This window comes from Enhydra lutris, unplaced genomic scaffold, assembly GCF_002288905.1.
Source record: "Enhydra lutris kenyoni isolate GAN:26980312 unplaced genomic scaffold, ASM228890v2 scaffoldscaffold21, whole genome shotgun sequence".
Classification (NCBI taxonomy): domain Eukaryota; kingdom Metazoa; phylum Chordata; class Mammalia; order Carnivora; family Mustelidae; genus Enhydra; species Enhydra lutris.
In genome coordinates, this window is record NW_019154105.1 from 1000710 (window position 1) to 1009389 (window position 8680).

General features: G+C 45.9%; 1 pseudogene; it reads left to right on the top strand.

The window, feature by feature from the left end:
* The first annotated feature begins 2703 nt into the window (after positions 1-2703).
* LOC111149177 lies at positions 2704-4923 on the top strand (annotated as a pseudogene).
* Positions 4924-8680: the final 3757 nt, after the last annotated feature.

Genomic DNA, 8680 nt, shown 5'->3' on the forward strand with positions numbered 1-8680 from the left:
TATAACTATAAAGTAGTTATCCATACTACTTAAAATGTAGCATGGATACAATTCACGTTTTTTTTAATTTTTTAAAGATTTACTTATTTGACAGCAAGAGAGCACAAGCGGGGACAGTGGCAGAGGGAGGGAGAAGCAGGCTCCCCCAGTGAGCAGGGAGTCCGAAGTGGTGCAATATGGGGCTCAATCCTGGCCCCTGAGCTGAAGGCAGACAGACACTTGAATGACTGAGCCCCCAGGCACCCCAGTTCCAAATTTTTAAAAATCATGCTTTGAATGACTTCAGAACAAATCAAAAATTTTTTGATTTGTGCAACTTGGAACTAGGTGTTTATGGAATAAAGGAGAATGGAAAAAAAAAATCCAAATTATACCTTTGATCTCATTTTAAATATATACTTCTGTTTTCCATACATTTGTTCTTTAGTTAGATTCCATATAAATAAACAAGGACTTAGAGACTGTCAAAACTAAGAAAAACCACCCTGGCCTAGGTCTTCCCTTATTCTTTCAAAGTTATTTTAATTGCTATTAGCATGATGTTTTGGGACGCTAAGATGTAGACATCGAAAGGATATTTAATTTTCTTCATTCCCCATCTAACACAATGACAAATTCAGGAACATCATCTCACTTCCAGTTCTCCGCTGACAGTGGAATCCATCCATCCTTCCTTCCCTCCTTCCTTCCTCTCTCTTTCCTTTTTCTTCCTCCATCTGTCTTTCTCTCCCTCCCTTCCTTCCTCCTTTTCTGTCTTTTTTTTCTTCCTTCCTTCCTCCCTCCGTACCCCTCTCTCTTTCTTTCTTCCTTTGTTTTCTTTTTTTCATCTTGAACCCCCAAGAGAGGAGGGTCTTGGTGTTAGTGGCAGGTAGAGAGATTTGCCACTGACCCGTAACCAAGATCCATAGTACTACCAGGCAAGTGTTGTTTAATCTGAATCTTTTTCAGTTCTCCTGCTTATAAATATTTGCCCCTCAAAATCATCCTCTTACTTCATTAAGGACTCCAGGGGGGCAAATTTCACTCCTCTGCCTTTAACAGAAACAATCAAGCAGACACTTAGCCAGGAAATACACAGGCATTAATTACTGTTCTCTTGATAATTCTGGGAAAGGTATGCAAATTCTTAGTATAACTTGGTTAGGAACAATGGTCACAGTTTATTAACTCCATTTGTTGCCATGAGAAAAGAGAACACCTTAGGTAAAGATGTCAGTTCTCAAATTATCCATAACATGCTAACATGATACTGCTTTTTATTTAGCGGTACATAATTCACATTTCCGCGCACTAGCACATTCTTCATAATAGGGTAAGAACATGTACTCAGGTATACATCTACATGAGATAAAATTTTCATTAGACATTTGTCCAAAAAGTATTTAATACTTGCTTCCGTTTTCAGCAACTATGGCCTAAGTAATTCAAATTAATGCTTCTGAGCATAAGCAGGATAAAAAAGATTTTTAAGTCTTCCTAAAAGAACTAAACAAGCTAAAAATATAATGAAAAATTCACCTGGCTAAAATCTAGAGAAGGTCAAAACCGAGAGAAGTACGCCTGGCATTTAAAGTTGGGTTTGATGGCCTTACCAGACAAAGGAAAAGAAGTCAAAAGCGTAGGCCACCCCCAAGTGTAGACTCTGATACCCCAATTACTCCATTAAACTAAGAGTTTCCGAAAGACCTGAGAACCCAGTTCCCTCACCTACGTAGTTAAGAGAACCTTAATCCCAGAATTTAGATTAAGATAGTTCTAGTAAGGGGCGCCTTGGTGGCTCAGTGGTTTAGCCTCTGCCTTCGGCTCAGGTCATGATCCCAGCATCGTGGGATCAAGCCCCGCATCAGGCTCTCTGCTCAGCAGGGAGCCTGCTTCCTCCTCTCTCTGCCTGCCTCTCTGCCTACTTGTGATCTCTCTGTCAAATAAATAAAATCTTAAAAAAAAAAAAGATCTAGTAAGGTAAGGGGCCTCAAGTGCCTGGAAAAAGGAAATGAAAATCATTTCTTTGTCCTAGATTTCTGATGGTTTCCACGAAGGTTTTTTCAAACATAATGACCAGTACATGATAAAATCCACCATGAGTGAGAACCAACACAATGTACAAATCCGGAAGATATCAGGTCTCCTTGCTTACTGCGTTGAAATACAAGTTTGAAAATACCTCAGGGAAGAGGAAACTTAAAGCAACACAATAGATCTGATAAAGAATCAAACAGAACTTCTACAAATAAAACAATAAATGAAATTAAAAACTAAAGATGGATGGGTCTAAAAACGGAGTAGATACAAGTTAAGAATTAGTAAACTGAAGGATAGATGAGAAGATACTTTCCAAAATTCAGCATGGAAAGACAGAAACATGAGAACTGTCATGGAGAACATAAAAATTCCAGTAGGTGGTATAACATGTTTGATTGGAGTTTTAGATGAAGAATCAAGAGCTTCCCGGAGGAGCCCACTGGGAAGGTGAGTACAGCACACCACACTGGGGAGGGATGGCAGAGACGCCTTCGGCCCTTCCTTTTCGGCACTCCCCAAAAAAGTAAAAGAGAATGAGGCGATATATGAAGAGAAAATGGCTGGGATTTTTCTAGAAGTGATGAAATGCAATCTACAGATTCGATATACCAACAAATTGTGAGTTTGAAGAATATCGAGAAATCTGTATGGAGATACATCTGGTGAAACTAAAATGTTTCCCAACAAAGAGGAAAACCTTCTGCACAGAACCTTGCGTTTGGCGGCTTCACTGAGGGTGGGCAGCTGGAGAATGCTGTGGTTCAGCGGCTCGTACCTGCCACCCTCCAGCTCAGAACCGTGGGAGCGACCTGTGTGTCCCAGACGCCTGTGGCTGAGGGCAGGGGTGTCCAGCAGACCGTGGAGCTCCTCGCTGGAAACTGGGAGATGATGCTCGCGGCAGCGAAGCAAGGAACATTTTTTGTGGATTGTGAGACCCACCACACAGCTGCCTCTACTCTTGGCACCCAAGGTCAGGCCGGGAAGCCGTGGAGGTGTTGCACCACTCAGGGTACCCTTTGAGAAGGGCCCTTGCCCCCCTGCCAGCGCCAACTTCGATGAGCTCATGGTGAAGCTCAAGGGCTCTTCCAGACTGCAAGGCCAGCAAGATGGAGAGCCAGAGTGCCCGTTACCAGTCCTGTGACCTTCTAGTGAAGGAGGACGCAGTCCCCGTGGGGCCCAGGGCCCAGGGCGTCTCCGCAGCGGTGGAGCCCGGCCCTTGTGCGGTCCGTAGCGGCCTTGGATCTCGCCGCTCCGGGTCCTACAGAGTTTTCTAGGCAGCCACGCGCCAGGGAACAGTGTCTGGGCACAGCGATACCAACCACGGCCCAGCAGATACCACGGTCCGGCACTTGGGGCTCTTCGACGCGATTCGCAAGCCACTGCAGGTGCCGGTGGCTGGGATTCATCGGTGGTGGCTGCTGCCCACCCAAGCTCGGTCACCGGGGGGCGGCACAAGAGGAACAGCAGCTGCACGCCGAGGCCTCTGGACCCCAGAGAAGCAGGATGGACATGGAGGCTTCCTGTCCCTCTTCCCAGCTGTGGCTTTCGTTCTGGGGATCCAAACTCCCCTCCGCTGACCCGCACACAGCCCCCCAGCAGCTGCCCCACTCCACGCCTTACTGGACCCGGCCTGTTCTCGGAGGTAACCACGACGAGTGCAGAAGTGCGGAGCTTTCGTCCCGGCCTAATGCTGGTGGGGAGCCGTCTGGATCTCCAGTTACTGAGGATTCCGCCGAGGTCCGCAGTGGATGCCCTGGGCTGGGCTGTACTAACGTCCCCTTCCTCTGCTCCGGGAATGCAGCCGGGCCTCTCCCAGGGAAGGAGCAGGAAGCCTAACTTGGCGTGACGCCCACCGTTTTCTGACCTGGAGGAAGTGACCTGTGAGTTGACTTTTCGAGAGGTTTGGGGGAGTCCTCTGGAGTCTGCCTCCCGCGTCTTTGCTAAAACAAAGAGAACCTGATGCTCTGTGGCCCTTTGACGTTGATGCTTCCATCTTCTGGGCCCCGGGGTGACTGCGTCCAGGGGAGGTTCACATGGGCTGGGGCAGATTTACCTGTACAAGGTCACCAGGACCTCGGTTTCCTTCTATCTTGTTGTCCAGCCAACCCTGGGGTGTTGACCTTGCCCACAAGGTCAGCTCCGGGTCTACACTGCACCGGGGAAAGCAAACAAAGCTGTTTCTTTTCAAAGGATACGACCTGGCATCCCTCGCATCGGTGCGGCCGCACTCTGCGGAAAGGGACGCTGGGACGTGGAGCCTCGCCCTTGGGTGGCCGTGCGTCCAGTCAGGACTCAGAGGCTTCTGTAACTAAACGATGAAGGGGAAAGTGGATGGGGGGGCCCAGTCGGGAGCCTCTGCTACGCGGAGCTCAGCGGATGTGCCCAGGAGGGCCCTCGGTGGCTCTCCGCAGAGCGCGCCTGTAACGCAGCCATCTGTCGGCCACGCGCGTGGGCCGGGGCCCGTGCCAGAGCCACTTGTGAGTTTCGGGGGCTCAGTCGCACTGGGCAGTCAACTCCGCAACCCTCGCCTAAGGGCTCACGGCTTCCCCAGCTCTGTCCTCATCTCATCGGAGCCTCCAAGCCGCTCATTTGACCTAACGATGCCTGCCCGCTCGGCTCTCGCTGCAGACACGCTCCGTAGGGCTAACGTTGGTGTATACGGTCAGGGATGGCTTAGGAAACATGTTAACGGACACACTACAGAGCTGTCCTCAAGGAGACCAGCCCTCATCGAAGGCACCTAAGAGAAATTACTTTTATATCTAAAGCCTGTGCCGCAGAATCAGGTGGTAGGAGGGTTTCTCTTTTAGCTTTCACTGGCATGAAGCTCAATCTAATTTTCTAACTACAGGACCCGCCATCTGCATGTTTTGTTCTTCTTTTCCCTTGGCTTTTTTGTTTCTTTGTTTTGTTTTTGCTTTTTTAAATGGAGGTGTGTCTTAGATGTCATTTACATACAACAAAATGCATCGATCTTTAAAAAAAGAGAAAAACCTTCCAAGTAGCTAAATCTAGATCCAACTACCAGGAAGCAGGAAATACAAGAAACAAAGGCACATGTTAAACAACCAGGAGAACGCAACCATCCAGGGGCGCCTGGGTGGCTCAGGTGGTTGAGCAGCTGACGCTTGATTTTGGCTCAGGTCATGATGTCAGGGTCACGGGATCGAGCCCCACGTCAGGCTCCATGCTCATTGAGGAGTCTACTTGAGATTCTCTCCCCCAATTCGTGCTCTCTCTCTCTCTCAAATAAATAAATAAATAAATAAATAAATCTTTAAAAAAAGAATGCAACCATTCAAATCTAGAATATGGGGAACTCGACAATTAGAATGTTCCATTTCTTCTTTAACAAATAAACAACGTGAAAAAAAGTGTGGTGTGAGGTGGTTCTAAGAGTAAAGAGGATTTACGGAAAAGCAAGATTTATCATGGCAAGTGAGCATTTAAGGTGGAAGTCATTTTGCCTTAATTATGACGCTGTATGTGTTATATGGAGAATGGAGACAGCCTTCCCGTGTCTGGAGAATTCTCCTGTGAGTCTTGGTGACAAGCAAGCACTAACACTCATCCCAGGCTTTGTTAGAGCCAGAGCATTGACATGTGGCCTGTCCATCCGAATTCTCCTACACTAGACTTGGAGACAGGAACTAGTGTATCAAACTGATTTAGTGGAGTCGGTGTTAAGACAGGTGTCGGCCATTGTGGCAGCTGCTTCCTTAATGGAGCTACTAAGGTTCTAGCAGCGGCGTCCAGTTTCTAGCGTGGATAGACCAGTGTTGGAAGCAGCGGCGTCCAGGTTCTAGCGTGGACAGGCCCGTGTTGGAAGCAGCGGCGTCCAGGTTCTAGTGTGGACAGGCCCGTGTTGGAAGCAGCAGCAGAAACGGAAGCATCTTTCTGGAGCCAGTTCTGGGCTGTGATTTGGAAATCGTTGCTGGATGAGAGTTCCCAAATGTGGCTTTCCAGCTCTCCTGGAGGGTGTAAGGTAGTAAAATAGACATTATTAAATTCATTTTTACCTAAACACATATATGGGTAGATATTCAACAGACTCATTAGTCAGAAGCACTTCCAGAACAGCAGAGTGAGGGCATCCAAAATTTCACTTCACCGTTAAAACAATGAGAACAGTGGCAAAACACCGTCAAAGTCCACTTTTCTAGAACTCTGAAAATAATGTCTTGCAACAAACAAGGTGCATTTTTTTTTAAATGACTGAATCTCAGAAAAGAGGGCTTTATGATGTTGTAACTTCCCTTTAAGGGGATACAATGGACAACTGTATGCCAACAAATTAGATATCTAGGTGAAATGAACAAATTCCTAGAAAGATAAGAACTACTGTGAAACTACAGAAGAAGTAATAGACAAATTGAACAATGGATTGAATTAATAATTTTTTAAAACTTTCTATGAAGAGGGGTGCTTGGCTGGCTCTGTTGCTGGAGCATGCAACTCTTGATCTTGGGATCATGAGTTCAAACCCCACATTGGGGGTAGAGATTACTTTAACATAAAAATTTTAAATTAAAAAAAAATTGGGGGTGCCTGGGGGGCTCAGTGGGTTAAGCCTCTGCCTTTGGCTCAGGTAATGATCTCAGGGTCCTGGGATCGAGCCCCACATCAGGCTCTTTGCTCAGCAGGGAGCCTGCTTCCCTCTCACTCTCTGCCTCCCTCTCTGCCTCCTTGTGATCTCTCTCTCTGTGTCAAATAAATAAATAAAATCTTAAAAAACTTTCTATGAAGAAAAACCCAGGACCACGTACTTCATTGATGTATTTTATCAAAATGTTTAAAGAATTAACAACCCCCTCAAAAAATGAATTAACACCAATCCTTCATAAACTCTTCCAAAAAACAAAAGAGGAAAGAACACTTTCTGACTTATTCTGAGGCCAGTATTACCCTGATATCAAAACCTGAAAAAGATATAACAAAACAGTATAGATCAATATCCCTTATGGATAGGCACACACAAATTCTCAAACAAAAATTCTAGGAAAGAGAATCTAGCAACATAAAAAAGGATTATACACTATGGCCAAGAGGAATTTTTCCCAGGAATGCAAGTTTGGTTTAACATCTAAAAACCAATGCCAGGGGGCGCCTGGGTGGCTCAGAGGGTTAAAGCCTCTGCCTTCGGCTCGGGTCATGATCCCAGGGTCCTGGGATCGAGCCCCACATCGGGCTCTTTCCTTGGTGGGGAGCCTGCTTCCTCCTCTCTCTCTCTCTGCCTGCCTCTCTGCCTACTTGTGATCTCTCTCTGTCCAATAAATAAATAAAATTAAAAAAAAAAAACCAATGCCAGTATAACATACCATTTTTTGAAGCATACCATTTTTTAATATACTAAAGAACAAAAACTACATGATAACTTCAATAGTTGCAGAAAAGCAACTGACAAAATCCAATGCCCTTCCATGATTTAAAAAAAAGAAAAACCCCACAAAACAACAACAACAATACCAAAATACTCAACCAACTAGGAATACAAGGTGTTAGGGACGAAATTGCATTCCCTCAACAAAATTCGTATATTGAGGCCCTAACCCCTAACTGTATTTGGAAATAGGACCTTTAAGGAGGCGATTAGAGTTAAATGAAGTCATAAGGATAGGGCCCTAATCTGGTAGACCTGGTTCCTATAAGAAAAGGAAGAGATGGGGCACCTGGGTGGCTTAGTTGGTTAAGCGTCTTACTTTGGCTCCAGTCATGATCCCAGGGCCCTGGAATTGAGTCCCGCATCAGGCTCCCTGCTCAGTAAGGAGTATACTTCTGCTTTTCTCTCTGCCCTTCCCTCATCCCTGCTTGTGTTCTCTCTCTCTGTCTCTGTCTCAAATAAATAGATAAATAAAATCTTAAAAAAAAAAAAAAAGAAAAGAGACACCTGAGATCAATCTCTTCCTATACACACACAAACACACACACAGAAAAGGCTACACCAGAACATAGCAGAAAGGAACACATCTGTAAACCAGGAAAAAAATGCCTCACCATGGGGCACGTGGGTGGCTCAGTCGGTTGGGTGGCTGGCTCTTGATTTTGCCACAGGTCATGGTCTCAGGGCCCTCTGAACTCAGGGAGTCTGTTTGAGGATTCTTTCTCTCTCTCTCTCCCTCCCTCTGCCGCTCTACCCATTTGCATGCTCTTTCTTTCTCTCTCTCTCTAATAAATAAATAAATCTTTTTAAAAAGATGCGCGGCATGCCTAGGTGGCTCAGTTCTTTTTTTTTTTTTTTTTAAGATTTATTTATTTATTTATTTATTTGACAGAGAGAGAGAGATATTACAAGTAGCAGAGAGGCAGTCAGAGAGAGAGGGGGAAGCAGGCTCCCTGCTGAGCAGAGAGCCCGATGTGGGGCTCGATCCCAGGACCCTGGGATCATGACCTGAGCCGAAGGCAGAGACTTAACCCACTGAGTGGGTGGCTCAGTTCTTAAGTATCTCCCTTCGACTCCCCACTCGGCAGGAAGCCTGCTTCTCCCTCTCCCACTTCCCCTGCTTGTGTTCCCTCTCTCACTGTGTCTCTCTCTGTTAAATAAATAAATAAAATCTTAAAAGAAAAAAAAAGCCTCACCAGAATCCAACTCTACTGACACCTTGATTTTGGACTTCTAGCCTCCAAAACTGTGAGACAATAAATGCCCATAGTTTAAACCTAC